The sequence below is a fragment of the Rhinolophus sinicus genome, chromosome 1 (genome assembly GCF_057876585.1).
Source record: "Rhinolophus sinicus isolate RSI-liver-muscle chromosome 1, RSI-T2T, whole genome shotgun sequence".
Taxonomy (NCBI): domain Eukaryota; kingdom Metazoa; phylum Chordata; class Mammalia; order Chiroptera; family Rhinolophidae; genus Rhinolophus; species Rhinolophus sinicus.
In genome coordinates, this window is record NC_142501.1 from 152,310,867 (window position 1) to 152,334,186 (window position 23,320).

A 23,320-nucleotide genomic window follows, 5' to 3' on the forward strand; every position below is an offset into this window, starting at 1 on the left:
AAATAAATTTCCCCAAACAAAAAGCAACAACAAACAACCTAACAAACACACTGTGGTTGGTTTAATAGAAAACATGGCTCTGATGGTGAAAAAGACAACAGAAATTGAACGTTGAAGGACTTCCAGTGAAGGCTGAGAAATGGCATGATCACATTAAACTGCTCCACATAATAATGATAAATAGTGGATCAAACTTTTTAAAGTACTATTTAAAGTATGCAAAAGCATACCAACACTGTAGGAATTAATCTCAAAAACTGCACTGAAAGACCTGAAAGAATTATGAGATTGTTTCTTTCTTTTGAGAATTTGCTAGAAAATATAGTCACATTGGTTCAACAGCAGCAGTGATTAGAAGACAACAGTATGTACAAATTTATAAATTAGTACCTTTCCCAATATTATTTCATTGACTGCCCTTTATGTTTCTATCTGTATCTATTTTAACTTATACACTTGATAATGCAATCCACATTAAATCTTTTTTCGAATAATTTAATAAATAAATGAATTAAAAGCATCCCGAGTTTCTCAAAACAACTAATAAAGTGAGTCCATTCACATCAAAAGGAGGTAGAGGTCATGTGAAGAGTTTTCTGCTTGTTACTTGTACTCATTATACCTCATTAAAATGACAGCTTTCCTGGCCTTTCAGTGGTTGAATAAATAAACCCTCATCAGCACCTCAAACTTAAATAACTCTCTAACTTAATCCATCACCCTCTATTTCCCTGAGTCACCTCCATCACACCATCCATAATGGGTTTTTTTCTACTAAACAACATAACTCCATTATTTTCAAACCATTCTTCTAATCACTCAACTTGATCAGCTATTATCCGTACTTTCTTTCAACTACTGCATCCAACTCATTACCCTTGTGTATTTCTACTTTTACGTCTTATTTATTTTAATTTAACAACAAATTATTCATATACTCAGTACCTTTTGCCTTGAATATTTCTTTATAAAATACCAGGTTTCTTCTGTTTTTAAACTTGTAGTGTCTTGTATTAGAGTCCTGCCATGGTTGCCCAATGTATATATACACTGCTACACGGTTAATCCTTAAAACAAACAAACAAAAATGTTTGCTCTCTATTTTTAAACATTTGATGTTTTAATTTTACCTATTATATTATATAACACCTGACATTTTCAGCCTCCTACAAAATTTTCAAAAATCTAATCAGACTCTAGTTTCTATTTTTCCCAAGCCAAACTTACTTCTCCAACCTAACCATTCTCATCTCCTCTTATTCCTCACCACTCAAAAAAAAAAAAAAAAGAGTATGCTCTCCAAGTTTTAGAGACCTTTCTTCTGCTGGTATCTATATTAAAGCAATATATTTTCTCAAAGACAAACTCAATTCACACTTTCTCTAGCATCCTTTATCAAAATTCACTAGTCATGTTAATGATACAATTGAATTTATTTTCTTTATTATGTAGTTGACAACTTAATTACATGTAGCTTTATAGTCTTTTTACTTAATCTCTTGACTTTGGTGGAAGCTCCATAACAAAATTCTTGGAAGTAATTATTTCTTACAGTTATATATCCTCTCAGTGATTAGTAAAATGCTGTACATATAGATTGTGCCTAGCAAATATTATTTGTATAAACATAGTTCTTACAGATTTCAACTAACTGCATTTGACACAACTTAATTTGTTTTGTTTAAGCATTCTTTAATTGTACTGATTAGAATGGACAATCAAATGAGTATTTGAAAATATTTTTTTTTTTTTTTTGAAAATTGAAATTATTAAATGAAAAGCCACAGCAAGAGGTCTTCCAATGTGCTTTTGGGAAAAAAAAAATACCATATGGTTCTAACACCAACAAAATCAAATCCTAGACAGTTTCGTATGCCCAACAGATTGGAGTTTTATCACAAATATGTTGGTTAGCTAATGAATTCATTTGAGTGTGATTAACTTCTGGATTGTAGCAAACCTATTTATGGATGAAATTATGGTTTGGAATGATCACTCACTGGCTTACAAATCAAATAATTTGGTTTGTATGTAGAAATCCAATGTGCATATGGTATCAACGCCACTTTTAAAAATATAATTAATAGGATATGGATAGTATGGATTTATGGTGACTTTGTAAATTAGCTGACAACTTATTTTGTGACATGTGCCTGAAGGAATGTTTTATGTAGCCCACAAAAGAGGGTTTTAAATCCTAAATCTTATTTTCTCCAAATATTATAATCAAAAGGATATGAAAGCATCTCCTATAAAATTTTCTTTTCTCAATCTTTCATTTTAATAATTTCGAAAATTGTGAAAGCTTTTTAAAATACTTTTTAAAAAAATCTATGTTCTTATATGAGGAATATTTGTAATATCTATATTACATGACTTTTAAGAAGTGGTAGTAAAATTAAGATGAATCGGCAGAGCATTGAAATCTGTGCAACACTGGGTAAGACAAGGAAGGCTTTGAACCAACTATTTATAAGGGTTTTTTTTTCCTTTAGTTTCACCTATAGAAAGACATTTTAGTTAGCTAATTGAAATGTTTGTAAAGACTTCAATTTCTGGGAATATTAAAGAAAAGCAATCCTAAGAAATTCTTATGACAGAAAACACCCAGAAGTGTTTGACTTAACATTTAGCTTTTAAACTAATTGTAAATCAATAATAAATATAGTATATGAATTACTGAATTTTCTAACAGAACTCTATTTCATTATAAAAATGTATGTGTTGCCCGCCAACCACTCTATACCTTGAACATAATCTTTTTGTCTCATGCTGTTTTTTTTTCTTTTCTTTTCCATAATAACAGTGAAGTGATTCTCTCAAAGAATCCAGGGTATAGTACATTTTTGTAAGAAAAATGTGACAAAGAGAAAGTACTTCAACACATTTTAATATAAAAGGGTGAAAGAAATGTTATGCTGTATTCTTAGCTTTCTCACTTTAAACCCTGTCACCCAACAAGACTCAGGAAGAGCTAGAGGTGAACAATTTAGCAAACAGTTATTCAGTACTTATGATATGCCAAATAATCTTCTAAGTTTTACAATGGAAAAGTGCAGTGAATATTTATTTACATAGGTAATAAATAATGATGCCCCTCTGATTTGACATCTTTCTTGGCATGTCCCTAATAGTGTCAACTATTAAACAAGACAATACCCCATATCCAGCATGAAGTCAGATAGCCACACACTGACTTTGGCAAAAACGCAATTCTTGTTATGAAGTGAGTTATATAATATTTTTAAATAACCTAATTTTAAATATTAAATCTCAGTACATAAGTGACATTTCTTATTCCGTTTACTGAATGCCATTTAAATTGATGGGTTCAGAATTTTGTTCTGACTTGAAAATATTGGATAAAGGATACCTGATTGAGCTTGGAAATAATACTAAATATATCATATGAAAAACAGGAAATTGTCCATGAATTGGAAAGATCATGAGGATGACTGTGGCTTTAAAAGTGCAGCTTTTTAAAAAGACTTTTAAAGTTTTTAGAGCAATTTTAAATTGCAGCAAAATTAGGAGGACGGTATAGAGACTTCCCATATGTCCAGTGCCCCAATCTCATACATAGTCCCCCCCCCCCCATTATCAGCATTCCCCCAACAAAGTGATACATTTGTTACAATTGATGAACCTACATTGACACATCGTAATCATTCAAAGACCATAGCTTACATTAGGGTCCACTTTTGGTGTAGTAGATTGTACAGGTCTGAACGATCCATCATTAGAGTATCATACATAGTATTGTCATTGCCCTAAAACTCCTGATTGCTTCTCCTATTCATCATTCCCACCCTCTCTGCCCCAAATCCTTGTAACAATGAATCCTTTTATTTATAGTTTTGCCTTTTCCAGAAGGACATATAGTTGGAATCATTCAGGAGGTAGCCTTTACAGATTGGCTTCTTTCACTTAGTAATATGCCTTGATGTTTCTTTCACATTTTAGCATTACTTTTTATGTGCAATATTCAAGGGAAGGCAACTTCTTCATTGAAAATTTTAAAATAATAAAAAAGAACAATCCACATATGTATAAATTATGCTAAACTTAAATTGCTCTTTGAGTCACAGGCTCATCTTTGCTCTGGGTATCTAAAAGGCACACTCCCTGAGTAAGAGGGAATTCTCCAGCAGATTGCTTTTGGACTTCATCTGCACAGTTAGCTCCCCTGTCTCCAGCCTGCCAGTCTTTAGCCTGGAACTGGAACAACAGCTCTCCTGTGTCTGAAGCCTGCCAAACCACACTCAAGATTTTGAACTAGCCAGTCTTCATAATCACATGAGGCAATTCTTTATAATAAATATCTTTCTGTATATATTCACATCCTATTAGTTCTATTTCTCTGAAGAACCCTAATATACCTGTTTTCTCATTAATATACATTCCAAATCTGGGACCTGTATATATATGTACATGTATGGGTGAAGATATATATGCATGTGTGTGTGTGCGTGTGTGTATATATATATATATATATATATATATATATATATATAATATATATATAATATATTATATATATATTATATATATATATACACATATATGCATGTATATATATATATACACATGTATGTGTGCATATATGAATGTATGTATATACTCATATATTTACATGTATGTTTATATGGTAGACAGCATTAGTGATAGACAGAGAGAGAGAGAGAGAGAGAGAGAGAGAGAGAGAGAGAGAGAGACAGGTAGAAATAAAGACTGAGAGATAGATGTAGCCAGGGATCTTTGAAAAACTCTATCTCTAGTGGTCTAGGGGATTTCAGACCTTTTCCATGGAACAATGCTCTGTCATCTACGAATACTTGGAATTGGAAAATTGTCACAAAGAAAGCCTGATAGAACCAGGCTTAAGCCATTCCATTGCCATGAAGCACTTTAAGTCATTATACCAGGGAAATGGAATGAAAGCACACAATGTTCCTTTGTTTTTGTTTCCCACATTATGTCATGAGAAATGCTTTCATGCTTGCCACATTGTGATATTTCTCATGGTGAATAGAGAAGCCAGCCCCTTAGTGATGCAAATGAGAATGAAAAAGTTGTAATTAGATGTCATCACAGTCAATCATTTTAGGTATAAATGAGGGAGGGAGGTTGTCTCAAAGGGGAGAAGCAGAGTGTCCAGATTGTGTCTATGGAAACACAACCTCTTTGTCTTCCCCTCCTCAGACACAGGATCTGGAATCTAGGATCGGTAACCTAGAAACTGTCAAGGAAAGAGACTTCATCATCAGAACACAAGGAAACAAGGGTCAGGGGTTGTATTTATTATCCAATGCTAGCTTTGGTAGGGAGAAAAAAACCCACATTGGTTAAAAAAAAAATTGCTTCAATCTACCTCCTATTTTTTTGATTTCTCAGAGTTCCAACTGCCAAAGGAAACCAATATTAATAGAAACCTTGACAAACTGAAAGACAGCATCCCTAATATTGGTCAAAATTCCTTTAAAACAATATGTTTATCTTAATACTAAAGATAAAATTTGTGATTTTAAGGAATGAAATAACTTGTCCAACGTCACCCAGCTTTTCAGTGGCCATACTTTGATTTCCAAAAAAGGCTAGTTCCCATTCCCAGACCTTTTGACTAGAGTACACTTATCACCAAGTCATCCATCCTCTCCCTGTTGGAATGTAAGTGCCATAGGGCAGTGGTGTGTATGTGTGTAAATATATATACACATATGCACATATGTATGTACAAATATGAGACATACTATTTGTTAATAAATAGAACATTATCTGTAATTTTTTGCTTTCTAATTTGTATCATTCACATTTTTCACTGGTAAATCAACTAAGCAAGGAAACAAAAATAATCACTATCTTAAACAAAATGATATACTTCGTAAAGTTCATGGTTGATTCAAGACTTGAATCTTTTCTCTGATATCAGCCTTGGCCACAGGCCACTGAGCAGACCAAACTTTTTCAGAATGTCCTTTACTTTGGTCAGCATTTACTATTTAAGTATGTGAATATTTCATGTGCAGTTGTTTTGATATTAGAATACTTGAAATAACTTTTTGGTGTTCTAAATCAAGTCAATGACCTGTGATATTTACTGCTAGAAAGATAAAAATAAAATTAAGTAATTAAAGTAATAATAACTTGAATCCCTACAATAGCTTTCCTTGTAATACCCTATTAGAAACTTTTTTTCAGTAAGCCCATTCACTCATAGAACTCTTTTTTATTTCAATACTACACTTTGTCTCTGTGAAAGAACTACATTTTGGTTTAAGAACATTATTAAACCTTGGATTTATGTTTAAATGTCAACCTTGAAATGTATTGCACTGCAAAAAATCAATAGGGTTTCAATTTATTTTTGGTAAATACATTTTTATTAAAAAAAAAAGAAACTGTAGGAGGATCTATTCTCATGCAATCACTAATATACTATTTCATCTAATTTATGTAGAGCCTAAAAAAACAACAAGAACAACAAAACTCTCTTATTCAGTGTCATTATTTTGTATTTGTATATGTGGGTTTCCAAATCCTTGAAAATCAAACAACTCAGATCTGGTTTTTCTTAATGGTTAGATGTTGGTTCATTGTTCAGTGTTTATTTGTCTATCTGTTTGTTTGTTTATTATCTATTTATTTTACAAAGGCCACACAAAACCTTATATTATGAACAAAAATGATGCATGAAATGAATTCCTAAAAGTTTATTTTCTAATTTTTTAATCACTTGGAAATATATGACTGTTTTCTTTTCTTTTGTTTCTTTTTATTTGTATAGCACATGCATGTTTGTGTGGGAAGGCGGGCAGGAATAACCTCTTATGCACCCAACAAGATGTGTTTTTCCTTTTCAGTTAAATAATACTGTTGTCTAAAGTCACTCTTTTCCAACAGCAAAGAAATGTCAGTCCATGGCTCAAGAGAGATAGAGTTCAGGGAATTCTTTCTTCTGATAAACTTGCAGTTGACTCTGATGGTCTATTTCAAAGAAGGGGGTCAGATTAGTGAAATGTCATTTTTGTTGTTTTTCTTTTTCAGTTTCTAAACCTGGAATGCTGCAGCAGTGTAAGAGCCAACACCAGTGCTGGCAGGATCATGAGGTGACCAGTACTTCAACACATGCCAAAACCAGGTTAGTGGGTCTCAAAATATTTTAAGTTCAGAGAAAAAGATATCAAAAAGTTTTTGTGCCAAGTTTTAACTATAATAATTATGTGAAATTATTCCACTAACTGAAACCATTTTCATTTGATGCTGCCCTTATATAGTTCCTGAAATCATCTCAAAATATGGAGCACCTGTCTAAACAGCAGCTGTATTCTATATACTAACTATATTTTAAGGATGTCAACACTTGGTTTCCACTGGAGAAACTTAGGTGCTGCTGAGGGTTTGCAGATGAAGCTGACTGTGCCAGCAACCCTGCCCCAAACACAAATATATACCATCTTAACTATTTTATATTCTGAGATACGGCCTTCACATTTTGTTAGGGACACAATTAAATCACCTATAATTAACTTTTAGAGCTCTGATTCTCCAGCAAGTCTGGATAATTATCACCACCACCATCTTCATCATGACTCATTATTTTATTTCCTGGGATTGTTCCAAGGTCTTTAGCTATAATATGTCATTTCATCTTCAGCATAAGTCTATGAGGTAGGAGCTATGATTATCCTCATTTTAATAGATGAGGAAATGGAGACACAAGCTAACTCACTTTTTTCAAGTTCCAACAGCTAATAAGGAAATAAGCAAGACTTGAGCTCGGGAATTCTGGCTCCAGTGACACACCTGCTTTTAAATATGAGCATAATTATATATTAATTGAAAAGTATATAACTCTCCCTGGGCTGCCTTAACAAAACACCACAAACCGGGCAGCTTAAACAATAGCAATTATTTTATCCCAGTTTTGGTTGCTGGGAATCTAAGATCAGGGTGCCAGCATGGTCGGTGAGGCCTGTGTGGGGACAGAGCCAGGAGTGCAGTTTCCAAGCTCTCGGCCTCATGTGGAAAGGTGCTCACTTGGGTAGTAAATGGCCATCAACTGTGATTGGATGGCAATCAGCTGTCGCTAGTTGGCCGTCAGCTGTAACCAGTGAGCCATTGGCCACTAATATAACTGCTGTGGCTATGCTAGCAGAAAATGGGGGCTAGAAAGAAGATGGTGGCTGGCAAGCGTGGACTGCAGTTAGCACGGTGGAGTGCGGGTTGCACATTGCAGAGAAGTGGACAGCAGGTTGCAGATAGTGTCACTCCTGCTTCCTGTGTCTCCAACCCAGCCTCCAGCGAGAATATAGTGGTATGACTCCCCTACCTATGGCTCCGTGAGTGTTCCTTTTTGGCTTCACCATATCCTGTGTTCTTGTGTGGTGAGCGGGAGCTGAGACCCCACAGGAAGCCCCGTGTGACAAGCCTGTCTCCTCAGCTTGCAGGCACCACCTTCTCCCTGCTTCCTCACATGGCTTTTCTTCTGGACACACACAGAGAAGACTCTTTTTATAAAGACACTAATCCCACCCTTATAATTTTTTAACTTTACCTCCTTAACTTTAATTACCTCCTTAAAGGCTTTATCTCTTAAGACAGTCACATTTCCCTTTGTCACATGGGGTGTCATGCGGGATCTCAGCTCCCACTCCCCACACGAGAACACAGTATATGGTGAGGCCAAAAAGCAACACCCACAGAGCCATAGGTAGGGGAGTCACACCACTATAGTCTCACTGGAGGCTGGATTCACAGGACGTGCAACCTGCTGTCCGCTTTCTGCCAACTGACCGACTCCACTTGCTAACTGTAATCCATGCTAACTGCAATCCATGCTTGCCAGCCACCATCTTCTTGCTAGCCCCCATTTCCTGCTAGCGTAGCCACAGCAATTATATTTGTGGCCAGTGGCTCACTGGTTACAGCTGATGGCCAACTAGCCACAGCTGATGGCCATCCAATCACAGTTGATGGCCGTTTACTACCCGAGCCAGCACCTTTCTATGTGAGGCCGAGAGCCTAAAAACTGCTCTCTGGGGCTTTGTCCCCAAACCCTTGTTCTATCTTCAAAGTTAGCAAAAGGAGATTGAGTCCTTCTCATGTCATATCTCTCTGCCCGTCTTCCATTGTCATGTTTCTCTGTGTCCAGGCCAGAAAAGAGTCTTCTTTTTAAGGATTTTATGGGATTGTCCTGTTTCCCCAAAAATAAGACCGAGCAGGACAATCAGCTCTAATGCATCTTTTGGAGCAAAAATTAATATAAGACCCTTTGTTATGTTATATTATATTAATTATATTATATTTATTATATTATATTATATAACCCAGTCTTATAGTAAAATAAGACCAGGTCTTATGTTAATTTTTCCTCCAAAAAACATATTAGAGCTGATTGTCCAGCTAGGTCTTATTTTCGGGGAAACACGGTAGATGGGGCTAAAGTAGAAATCCAGGAGATCTTTCCATCTCCAAATCCATACCCTTAATCACTCTGCAAAATCACTTTTGCCACATAAGATAAAGATTCACAGTTTCCAGAAATTGGGGTGTGAACATCTACAAGGAAGGGGTGTTATTCTGCCTACCAAAGGACTACATAATTGTTCCTTGATGAGTTCGTATATTTTACCTACAGGAAGGTTTAGAGTTTGGTGTAGAAATAATGAAATAACACATAAAAGCTGTGTTTATGTTAAGGAATATTTCCTGTGCATATTTGATATAATGCTTCAGAGAATTTGGCTTAATTGAATCACAGTTCTTCCAAAAATATTCCGTGATAATATAATATGTGTAATTATCATTTAAGTTGAAATTTTACTCAGGTTATAAACTTTACTGGAACCCTTAAGTGAACTTAAGTATAAAGATATTTATAAGTTTAATTTATCAGATTCACAAGTGTTATTTAACTGCTTTAGAAGATTTATTAGCGTACTTAATAAGAAAACCAAATGTATTAAATATGTAAATGCAGTTTAAAATTTTAGTGAATGTATCTAAGTTTGTATATTAGAATGAGTACTAATCAAAAGACCACCTAAGTAATTGTTAAAATTTGCTAATGTTATAAACAGAGGAGTAATATGTATAAGGTATAAATAGACATTTAAGAAAAATGTAGAGTTTTTAATGTAATAATTTGAATTAATTTAATATAAAAAATGCCTGAATACTATTTCCAATGCATAGGAAATAAAAACAAACATTCACTGTTAACAAGTTAGAATATATATTATATGTCTTAGATAAGTACCAAAAAACATGCCTGAATTAACCAAGTTAGAATAAGGAAGGGGAAGAAAGAGAATGGTCAAGTAGTAAATTCGGTAGAGGAAAACAGAAAGGTTGATTGTTTTAAGCCATCAGAACAGCTTGTATAAAAATATCAAAGTGTGAGAGCATTGAGCATTCTTTAGCCTAAGCTACTGGGATCTCTTGTTGGTTAATTAATTCTAACGATCCATTATAGTGAGAAATTGTAAACATGCATACATTAAACATTCCATTTTAATTTCAACTACATACAAACATGCTTATTAAAGATGTTTTCAGAGTATGGTGGCCACAAATTGGAATCCATGTAGTTGTTTTCATAAATCATACCCATAATTTATGATCTATTCTTTCCAATTTTGTTTTTCTTTAGAATGGAGCTACAGTGGAAAGGCATTTATAAAGCAATGTAAGTTCAGAATTTCCCCTATTATAGTTATCCATTTCATTTTTTATTAGTGTCACTTCATTCTTTCTAAAAAAATTAATTCAGTTTTCATAGAAATAACGGCCTTTTCTCATACATGTTTCATTGGTTTACTCAATATCTAATTAAATTGTAATAACAATCAAATGATAACTACATAAAAAATATTTTAAAACAAATATAACATATTTTTGGTAAGGATCAGAATCATTAGATGGGGCAGAAGTCGTGGAGATCTATCAGTATGATGTGCAGAGGAAATAAAGAACCTTAGTATCTTTGGTGGAGAGGTAAAGTGGAGGGCGGTTATTTAAAACAATTTAACTCTATTTTGTTACCAATGCAGCATAGAGTTTGATAGGGGGAAAAGAATTCCAAAATTAATCAAAAACAAAACAAAACAAAACAAAAAAAACCTATAATTAAAGGCCTTGAATGTCCTAATAAATAGATTAGCCAGAAGGAAATTTTTTACCGTTACATATATGTGTTTCTTAACTTTTATCATCTTGACTATGTAGCTTTGTACACAGTATGCACTTAATAAACAGTCCGTGTATTGCATCTAAGTGAGGTACAATCAAGAAAAGAAAACTTGAACAGAGGACACATGCCTCTAAGAGACTTAAATTATACTAAGGAAATTTGAGGATCTATTGATGTTAAAAACATAATGTACTATTTGCATCCCATACATTTCATATGAAGTCTCACCATTTATATCAAAATAAAATAACCATCACGTTGGAGCTTAACTATGTGAAAATCAGTACGAGATTAGGGAGAAGAGGGAGGAGGGAACAAAGAGACATGAACAAAGAACAAATTTAAATGACTTCAGGCTAGGTGAGGTTTTCAATTTAGCCAGGTGTTATCTCATTAGCAAGGTGTCTTCATGCCTTGAAGGTGTCCTCATTCTTTTTTTTTTTTTTTTTCCCCATTAGAAACAAATTACTCAACTGGTCCTCTTGTTATACACCTGCATCATGCTGTAGTCAATTCATAAGTTTCTCCTAGTTTTTGGGTAACATGGGAATACGAGAGCAGAAGGATTGCTAAAGTTCATCAAGGATAGTGTTCCATACAAATTATGTTATTATATTTCTAGGAATGTTGACCTCCCAGTGCAGGGTAGAAGATTTTCTCTTTCAAGTTGTAATTTTTCATCAAAATTATTTTAAAATATTGGATAGAGTTCATTTCAAACGTGACTGTGGAAGCAAACTACTGCTGAAAGCCAAATTTATAGTCAGAAACGTTCTGTCCCCATGAATATCACTATTTTGCAAAGTTAATACAGTAATGAAAGGAATATGTGTGAAGGAATATTTGTTCTAAGTGTATTTGTTGTGCTAGTGTTCTACTGACTAGTGCTCTATTGTTTTGCTATTTTTAATTTCGTGTAAGTTTCCAGATATACACAAATAGCACCAGAATCTTTTAAATTTCTCTGTTACTCAGAATAGGCGGAGAACTTCACTTTCTGATATCACACAGATCCCTTTGTATACACTCCCACAGAATGTTCATCTCCAATTAAATGTCATACAAGCTCTTGGCTTGGACTACTGCAGATTGCCCACAATTTCCCGTGAACTTGCAGCTGGTTGTGCCACAAAAAATACAAACCATCCAATTTCACAGAACTTTTAAAAATGGATTTCTATCAGGGATTGCCCTCTATTTTCTATCCAAATAATAGCATTTGGCAGCCTCCACTCCTCTGTACATTCTAGACATAATTTATATGCAAATAGCCTTCTTATTATAAACCTTGATCTTTCTTAGATGAAGCTTACAGAAGATTTTTTGTTTTTTTTTTAGTGTCCTTTTGGCTTGCTGACAATAAACATATTTGGGGGAAAAAAGACTGCAACTTACAAAAGTTTCTTTATAAAAACTAAACAGATTTCAAGACCACTGAACTAATCGTATAGAATTAGCAGGAAGGAGGGGAAGATGATGAGCGAGGAATGTGTTAAGTGTTAAGAATATCATGGTGGTTTGCTTCCTCTCAGGTCCTGATAGCCTTGATCAGCTAATTAAGAAACCTTTACCCAAACTAGTGTTAATTTGTTATTTAACCCCCATGGGAAATTTTCACAGCTAGAAGTCACTTGTGTTATAATATCTAGAAATATTTAGTTTGAAAATGAGGAGAACCTAGAAAAGTATGGGAAGACAAAGGGAAGGCATTTCTTACAAATTATCTTTTTTGTTATCTTATGCCATATAAAGAGTGATCTTCAGAATGCAAAGAGACACTCATGTGCAGTATGTCATTTTTTGATCATTTGACATATAATGTGAATCATATGGCTGATTAAATCCATCTCTTATGCTAAGCATGAAGCTTAATTATATCAAAAATCATGGAAGCCCCACTGGCTGGTTGAGCCTGACTGACAGGAACAGTATTTACTGTCAGATTCCATTGAAGCCTAGACTCACTCTTCTTGTCTTAGGGCTTTCATTCAGCAGACAGTGTGAATGTTAGAGCCCATCTCGTGGGATGGGATTTCTCAAATAATAAGAAGCACTCTGTCTAATAATGATTTACTTCTATTTTTGAAAGCTAACTGCAATGGGCACCAGCACAGGAATAAAAGCCATAACCTTCGTGCGGGCCTGACCTTTGATTATTTCTTTGAGAACCACAATTTTTAAGGGGATGCTACTTTTCTGTATTACTTTTTTTCCCCTAGGGGAAAAAAATGGTCTTTTACAAAATCCAAATACTTAGCGAACTCTAGTATATTAAACAGTTCCAGAAATAAGATACTTGATTCAAATATATTTCAAACTTGAAGATTTTGTTTCCCTCAAATTTAAAAGAAAATATTCAGACAAAAATATTTAAAAATTCATTTTTAATCTTTCAGAATATTAAGAACAAATTTAAGATAACTCACAGAAATCCAGTTTAGGATAATGAAAACAGAGAAAAGCTAATACGTATTGCTCACTTATATATTAGATAAAGTAAACCAAAGTATGTCACCCCAAGATATGTCTCTTTGATGTAACGATTATTTTGAGCTGAAGGCACTTAAGAAGCAGTAAATGCAGGAAAAGCTCCCCCTTTCTGCCTAAGGCAGTAAATAAATTTTCCGTTTTCTGGAGACAGACTCAACAGCCCAGAAATGTCACCAGAGGAATCTGCAAACAAACCTTGTTAATCTAACCCTTATTTTACCAGTTCAGAAAGCTAAGAGCCATCTAGTGGTAGTCATACTACCCCTGGCCCAAACCCCTTTGTCTTCTCAATTCTTCACAAATTTACGGTCTTGTTCTGAAAGCTGGTTCTTGTTACTTCTCAGATCTTCATTCTCTTCTGAAGGCTCCCACATACACGTCAAAAATTAATAAAATGTGTGGGCTTTTCTGCTGTTAATCTGTCTTTGTCAGTTTAATTTTCAGACCCAGCCAGGATCCTAAGAGAGCTGAGTGACTTCCCTCCATAGGTATGACTCTCAGCACTTTATATGCATTAAATCATTAAATCCTCACAACACCATGTGAGATAGGTTTGTTATTATCTCCTTTATGCAAGTTTGAGAAAGAGTATATGAGGAGCATATTTTAGAGATGAATTAAAAGTTTGGACTTGGGTATATTTATATTTCGGTACCTATTAAGACTTCAAGCGCAGATATCTAATAGTAAGTTGGACAGCAAGTCTTCAGTTAAAGGCACAGGTCTAGGCTGGAGGGATAAATTCAGAATCTGCATGTAAATGATAATAAAGATGGTGAGATTGAAGGAAATTACTAGCGGACGACAAGATGTCTGAGGAATGATCCCTAGGACACTAGAACACATAGATCTTCAAAAACAAAACAGAACAACAATTGAGTTAAATTCTGTGATCGGCCAGTAAGAAGAACAGCAGAAGTCCTAGATTTAGCAGTGAGGAAGTACTGTTGCTCTGAAGAAGATAAGCCTATTTGGGCTTTGTAATATGGGGAACTCCCAAGAGAGAAAAGGGTGAGGGGATTAAGAAAAAGTGAATAATTCCAGGGGAAAAAAATGATCTTGAAATTTTGCTGTAAAATAGGACAGAGTAGTGTGGTAACAGCAAGGCATGCTAAAGGAAAACTTTTTTTTTTTTGGTGTGGAAGATACTGTAACATGCTTTTTTTGCTTTGGAGAATAATCTAGTCTCTTTTGAAATAAATTAATGGTGCAAGAGAGAGAGCTGAGGCCAATTGTTCAAGTACTGTCTTTAAAAAGGAAAGTGAGCGTGAAATACAGTTCAGAGTGCTGTTTGGGTTTTGAAAGGAACATGACTTGTTAAACTACATGAAATCTCTCAATGCCATCAGGCCCACTACCCCTGTTTATATCAAATATTTGATACCTTGGCCTTTACTATGCAAAAATTATAGTCCTATACAATGTATCTTCTTCACATTAAAAAATAGTAATAGAATGATCTAACTACAATTAAAATGAGAAATAAAATAATTTATAACAAAATATAATTATTGTTTAATTTTCTAGAACATGATTGCATTGGAAAACCTGCTAAGTAGTTAAATGACTGCACTGACAAGGAGAATCCATGTTAATCTAACATCACAGATATGGAATTTTTACCGAACTCAGGTTCGGCTGTTTGCTGCTCATAAGCCGATGACTGAGAGACAAGGGTTCGTGGATAGAAAAGTGGAGAAAAAAGTTTATTCAAAATGCCAGCCTTCCAGGAAGATGGTTGAATATTGTCTCAAAGACCACGTTCCCATTTCCTAGAATTGCCAGAGGTTTATAGGTACACAGAAGAAGCAGAACAAAGGAAAGGGGGAGTTAGTCATGCGACTCCACCGGGGAATGTTTCCTGGGGTCTGGTTTTTTCCACCATGGTTATCTTGAACCTAGCTATACGAGTGATTCATATGTCATCTGACGGAAAGTTGCTGTCCAGAACTGCTGCCTGGTTGCCCATGTCAGGGTGGCTGAGGGCTGACTCAGTTTCTTTCAAGTCAGCATTTTGCCGATTAACCAGATTAAGAAGGTCTGATTGTATCCTTAAGGAAACACAGTGATTTAATCAAGTAGGAGGGAAAGGATAAAGAATGAAAAGAAACTAAATTGTTGAATCTTGAAAAGTACACCATCAACCTTACAGAATGACACATTTGTATTGTCTTTAGACTCAAATATCACAAATGAGCTCTCTTGTTTTGGGGTAACTTAATTTTCAAAAGTGGTAAACAGCTACTGTTAAATTTCTAAACAAATTAAAGTCTTCCTTCAAGAACACATGCTTAGTGAAATTAACTATAAATTTAGTGTGTATGTTTACTTTGTAAGTAGAATTATGTTTTAGGCACAGGTAAACAGATTTTTTTTTAATGTACTACATGAGTACACGGAAAGATACTCAAAAGTTGTGGGGCATAAGGAAAACACCTTTTTGAGGGCATGATTATCCCTTTTGTTGCAGTTTTAATATGTAGGAATTCCAGTTCCTGCTGTCTAAAAGCTAATTTCAACCCTCTCCCTAATTATTTTTTTATATAAAATAAACCCAGGAATCTTTAGGAGGTAGATTGATGTTTGAGCATCACTGATCTATAGTAACAAATATAAAGGCAGAGGAAACAAGTGAAGAAGGTACAGGTTGGCTCGCTAAGGTGGAGGTGTGTGAAGAGTTCATTCTATTTCTGAAGTGTGAGAATGGGGAAGATGTATTGCAGGTGAGAAGAAGAAAAAAATATATGAGTAAGAGAGATACTTAATTAAGGAAATATAGTAAGACTGGTGGGAAGAGTTTTGGGCTCAGACAAGGCTGGTGATCCAAAAATGGAGATGAACCATCAGGGCTCTGTAATGTCGTCCTTGCCAAGCTAGCTGTACCTGCTGGATTTAACCAGACTGGGGTTTTTCCAGGTTAGAATTGATGGGACCTAGGGATGTAGATAAGATGGCAACAAGGTGGAAAATAAAGTTGTTTAGATCTGTAGCATAACCTTAAAGCTGGAGTTTTTAGAATGGAAGAAAGGACAATAACCTTTAAGTGGCTATAAATACCAAGCCTGACAGTATGAATGTCTAGTAGAGGAAATGGCTACTACTTACGAGAATGCCACAGAGGTAGCAGCACCCTCAAGGGAGAACTTACTGAGGTGAAGCAAAAAGGTTCAGAAGGAACAGTTCAAAAGATGAGGATATAAGGGTTTTTCTGAAATCAGACTGTAGGTTCTAGAAGAAATGACAAAATAATTTTGGGATTTGGGGTATGTGCAGTCATGGCCTTGACAAGAAATAGATGGCACATGTGGACTGAGTCATCTGAGTTTGAGAATAGAGGAATTTAACAAAGAAACTATTTATAAAAGTCTGGAAAGAGTGGAAGAATATTATATGAGAGAATGACAACAAGGTACCATTGCTTCCTCCAAGCCTGAAGGGGAAAGAAGAGGTATGCAGAGAATGAGAAAAAAATTATATGAAAAGGCCACCTGGCAGAAGTTAAGGCCTTTGGTATAGAAAATGTATAGGGACCCCACAGGGAGGGAATCTGAGGGATAAATATACCAACCTCACTTTTTCCTCTCTCTCTGATCTTCTGCAAGTGATTCCCATTGGCTGAATTCAGTCAGAAGCCAAAGTACAAGAAAAATGTTGATGTAGCCCATGGTGGTCAGCCTTCTGGGGTACAGAATTGAGTGAAGAAGTCTAGAGAGTGAATCTGAAGGCGTGGGAGATGGGGTCAGATTATAGGAAGCATGGACCTCTGAATGGATGAGAATTCTAGTTAGAAGGGGTGGTCCAGGAGTCCTGGGATTCCATGTGGTTTTCTCAATCAGGGGAAATGGTATGATGAGATTAGTCCTAATGGTCTTGGTAAACGGTGATGGGGGTAGCTGTGAGCTGTGAATATTGGAATGGGATGGGGAGAATAGAGGTAGCAAACATTTTAAGGAGCATAGGGAGCTTTCCAGCCCTCTCTTCAATTTATTATGCTCTGTATAATAGCTTATATATGTTTACTTCCGTAAAATATTTTTGACAAATTTCAAATACAAAATTGTATGTAATACTTAACATAGAATATCTTAATTAAAAAAAGAAAATTTGTATTTAGCATGTTTTATAAGCTGGGTTATGTTCAATGTACATATGAATTAGTTCTTTGATACCTTACATAAAATCCTATGATGTATGTGATAATATTCCCATTTTATAATTGAAGAAACCGGTGCAAAAAGAAATTAAGTAAGCTGCCAGGTTCACACAGGCAGTTAATTAGAGCGAGAATGCAAACTCATCTTGTAGCTACTACAACAAGCCTAACAAACACAGAAGGAAAGAAAATACAATCATATTAATTCTCAAATGTGGGGAATAATTAGTAAGAAAAAAATTCTGAGTTAAAAATACTTTAATGTAATTTTAAAATTACATTTTAAATTAATACATTAGTAATCTAAATCACAAGTTGCTTTCCTTAATTTAACAAGTAAATTTATTAATAATTTTAAAATCTACATGTAAAAGTAATAGAGTAAGGTGGTGGTATGTGCAAAATACAGAATTGGGTTCTCTGCATTGGAATCCCACCTCTGTCACGGAGGCCTTGGACGAGCTCTTCAATTTTCATACGAAATGGAAATACTAATGGTACCAAATACTTGGTGTCATGATAAGGCATAAATGAGAAATGTAATGTAATGCTCTTAAGAGACTGTCTGACCCATAGTAGCTAGCTGCTCAATACATGTTATATTTAGTTTCTTGAAATCATTCTGAATTTGGATCAGAGAAGTGTTGGAAGACAAGACAAGGTCTCAGGAGTTTATATCTTTAAGGACTGAGGAGAAATCCTCATAATAATTAATAGTAGTAATAATAATAATAATAATAATAATAGCACAAAGACACTCTCATCTTAATAATTATTTGCTAAACCCACTGGTTGAACATGGACTTGTTGTCACAGCTAAACAGAAGTTTAATGCAATATCAAACATATTATCTAAATTAGTGAAATCTATATTAATGAAACTCATACAATCAGTTTAAATTATGAAATGTGACTGAATTAGGGCATAATCTTCTTAGGGAGATTGCAGTTGTGCAATTGTCAGATCCTCACAGTGACTTAAAGTGTAAAAGAGAAAATATGTAAGCAGTTCATTTAAAAAATGGTATAGAGTCAGTTGCTATATGTATATTTTTCCCAAAGCTAGAGCCTTTGCCAGTAAAAGTAAGTTATCTGTAACACTAAAATTGCCAGGAAATCATGAAAATTGAAATTCTAAGAGGATGTTAATGTCATTAAAACTACTACTAAATAGTAAATCATGTGTGAAATTTTAAGTTTATATATTTACTGAACTCTATTGTATGCTTAAACATATTACTGGCATATGTAGACACTTTATCAATAATGTTATGGCCAGGACATTTTAAATGACTTGTAGATCATAGGATTTATGTTCAACATGTCCTTGATTTCTCTAACTTCCTCTCTCCAGGTAAAGACTGTCAAGGCCTGAGCATCATTGCTCCCTGAATTTTCGAGTGCCTGATAGCTTTTAATTTTAATTGTGATTTGAATCTACTTACAAATGTACAGAATGAATAATCAAAAGAACTTAATGGACTAGGTTAATGTATTTTGTCCCAGGAGCCTCTCTTATTAACATTTTGCATTTTGTATTAACATCTGATTTTGCATTGCCATCTCACTTCCCATTTTTGTGTAAATAATGGCTGACCTCTGGCACTAGATATGTTATTAAAAATACACACTTGGAAGCACATGTATTTACTAATTAGAACCACTCAGAAGCTTTGCAGGAATAGTAAAGAACAGGATTTATGATGGCTAAGTTTATCCACTTCTTGCTGTTGCTTAAATTTTAAAATGTTATTATTTGCTCAACTGAACAGTACTAAAGATACTTGACAAATAATTTAAGGAAATTATTTGGAGCTAAAAGATTCTGAGAGTTTAATAAATCTAATGTAAATTTGAAATCTGACATTTGTTACTAATTTATATGTAAGATAATTTGGGCATTTTTGTTATTGTGTGAAAGGCTTAAATTTGATATTTGTCAATTACATTAATGGAAATTAATTTACAAAATAGATCTTGTAAAGTCATTTTCCAGAACTTTCCAATTACAATTGATTTTGAATTGATTTCTGCTTTAAAAACTTTTTAAAACCTGATTTTTATTAATTTGGAGTTCCTAACAGAAAAATTATATAGTTAATTTATTTACTCTTGCATTTGAACAGATTAAATATTAATACATTGGAATTTCATTAGCATTTATAGAAAATTCCTTGTGTTATTGAAAAAAGATGTCTTGGGACATTTTAATATTGATGATTTGGTAGAGACTACCTTTAAAATTGGTAATGTAATATTAATAACCATTATGTGAGTATTTTTAAAAACATGCTTTAAATATTTAGTGTTTTTTTTTATCTGATCAAATGAAGAGAACAAATATGAATAGATAATTGAGTTCATTACAATTACTCTTGCATTTGGACTTTTGTGTGTATATGTGTCTGATAGTTTTAAAAATAAAAACAAATTATATTTATTCTTATAAATTGTACATATTATCAGCTTAAATAATAGAAAACACAGAAACATAATTTTTTAAGAAAAAGTTGCCACAAACTAATCACCTAAAGTTAACTACTTTTAGTAATTTGTTACATAATCTCCTCACATTACTTCTATATATACTCTCTCCCATTAAAAAAAAAAAAAAAAAAAAAAAAAAGTGGTCAAACTTTTATAATATTTTATAATTTGTTTGTAAATTAACATTGTGTGGTGTATATTCCATAGGTTAATAAAAGTTGTGTCTATCCTAATAATGATTGCATAGCTTTATCTTATATTTAGGTATTGTAATTTATTTAACCAAACATTTTCCAATTGACATTTTAGTTGCTGTTGCTATTTTGATGCTATAAATAATACTGTGAAATATACTTTTGTACATCTTTGCACTTTTCCAATTATTTTTTTTGCATAAATCACTAGAGGTGAAATTGCTAGGTCAAAGTGTATGAATATTTTTAATTTTTATGCATATTGCCTTCCAGAAAGGTCGAACGAATTTCTACACTGGTCAATAGGATATGATAGTGATTATTTCTACATGCGCTCACCAATTAAAGTGGGTTAAACTACCAGTCAAGAGAAATGGTATATCTTTATTTAACTTGTCTTTTTAAAAAATTACTGATGATTGCAAGCATCGTTGCATATATATGTTGTAGCTTTGTAAGACTTTTAACAAAATGTATATGCCATTGGTGAGGCAAATTTTTCCCAGTTATTTTTTCTCAACATTTTTTATAGTGATAGGTATTGTTGTTTGAGTGGAGATGTGATTCCATTTTTATGAATTACTAGTTAAATTAAGTTTTTAAGTGCAAATGAATGTGTTCACCATTACTTCTATAGTTAGTTTTGTTTTTCTTTTAGTTATTACTTTAGCATATATTCAAAATTCAAGAGCTCCTTCTCAAAACAATGTAGCCTTGTACCTTCAGACACTGTGTTCTAAAGCCAAGGAGAATACTCATATGCTTGTCTGTCTGTAAAACAATTGCAGTAAAAGTTACGTACTTTAGCTTCTCTACCATTTGATCCCCAGGGTAAGAAACCTCTTTTACCACTCCAATTTTCTTTTTTTCTTTCTTTCTCTATTTCCAATGTTTGTGTATACGTACCAGTTAGGTATAGGTAGCTCCAACCCATGTATATTTCATGATATATTTTGTATTTGTTGTGACAGAACATATTCTTGAGAAATATTGTGCCAGTATCTTCCGAGAAGTTATGAACCTTTGTGTCTAAGAATATTTTATAATTTATTGGTAGAATTTTATTCTTTAAATAAAAGATATAGCAATAATAATATTATTATTACATCTAAACCGAAGGCTTTTTTAAATTTAAAAATATGCCTTTTATTCTCACCACAAAAAGATTTATAATTATGTGTCATGATAGAGGTGTTAGCTAAGTCTATGGTGGTAACCATATTGCAATATGTAACTATATCAAATAAACTCATTGTACACATTAAAATTACACAATATTATATGTCAATTATATTTATATATGCTTTTTTGTTATAATAACCTGCATATATCACTTTATGAAAGAGGATCACAATAGTAGGGTCAAATGAAATAAATATATAATCATCAAACTTTATCTTAATTATTAACTTCATCCTTTATCCAAATTATTTTTTACAAAATGCTAACAAATAGCCAAATTGACTGACTTTATTTTCAATTTGTCTTCTTTTTTTTAATAAAAGTTTATTTTCAATTCTTCTTTGTTTGTGTTCCACAGTTAGAGGTATAAAGAATTAATAAATGGCCCAAAGCAAGCTATAACAAAAAAAAAAGGTACATGTTATGTTTCACAAACTTAATAATTTATTTGATATTTGAGATATGTTATATGAAACATGAAAGTATTCTAATATGACTATTTTTGGTCAGCGTGTCCTGATTGTTTGGCACAGCTATCTATGCAGCATTCCAGGAAGCATTTCTAGAATCCAGTAATCGCTTAAATACAAGTTTTTAATGATTTAGACTGAAAATATATAAGGCATTTCCCCTTATAATGAATGCTGCGGTCCAAGGAAAAGAGGTGTTCTTTTTTTGTTTTGTTTTTTTGATAAGCATTATTTTAAATTTATTAGTAATAGTGTTTGAAAAAAATATTTCTATTAAATGTAAATTTTAAAAACAACTGTGTCAAGAAACAGAAAGATTTTCCCAAAAAGGGAAATTATTGATTTTATATGAATAATGTTTAAGCAAACCTAATCAAGGAAGGGAGCATGAAAGTGAGAGGATCATATAGTTCTGATCAATAACAGTCATATAATTTAATTGGAATCACATAGTTCTTATATTTCTAATTTCTTCTGAACAAATGAGAAAATTCACTCTATTGATTGAATCAGACACAGTAAGGCATATATTTACAAACTGTCAATCAAACTTAAGCATAGAATAAAAACTTTTTAAGACATTCTAAGACTCAAAAACAAAATATCTCACATATATCCTTTCTTAGAAAACTTGTAGTAAATGTGCTTCTGGAAGTAAAGTAGTAAGCTAGTTAAGAGAAAAACATGAAGTGTGAAATAGAAGATGAAACAGGGAAATCCTAAGATAATGGAAATGTAGCATGTCCTGGGAGCAGCCAGGTCAGAATGGAACAGGAGGAAGAGGAACTGCAAGGAAAAGAACAACAACAACAAAAAAGAAATGAATTAACTAACAGAGTCTACCCTTTGAAAAACACTATGTATCTGAGGAGCATGTAGAAAAAAGTAATGGCAAGCATATAGACAACTGAACATTTGAAAAAAAAAATAAATAACCAATAACAGACAAACACAGACATATATAAAAAGAAAACATAATTAGGTATAGTATACTACTTTCTTCTTTACTGAGCATATTTTATAGATAAAAATAAGAGAAACCCTAATTGATGGTTTAAATTAAATGGCAACATAATTTTATCAGGAGGATGAGACAAGGAGACAGTCAGGGTGTGGGAATGGGTTAGAAGAGACATGTATGTCCTCACTCATC

General features: G+C 33.4%; 1 pseudogene; it reads right to left on the reverse strand.

Annotated features, from left to right (window-relative positions):
* LOC141569999 (elongation factor-like GTPase 1 pseudogene) overlaps positions 1-14,055 on the reverse strand; it is a 65,613-nt pseudogene extending 51,558 nt beyond the window's left edge.
* Positions 14,056-23,320: the final 9,265 nt, after the last annotated feature.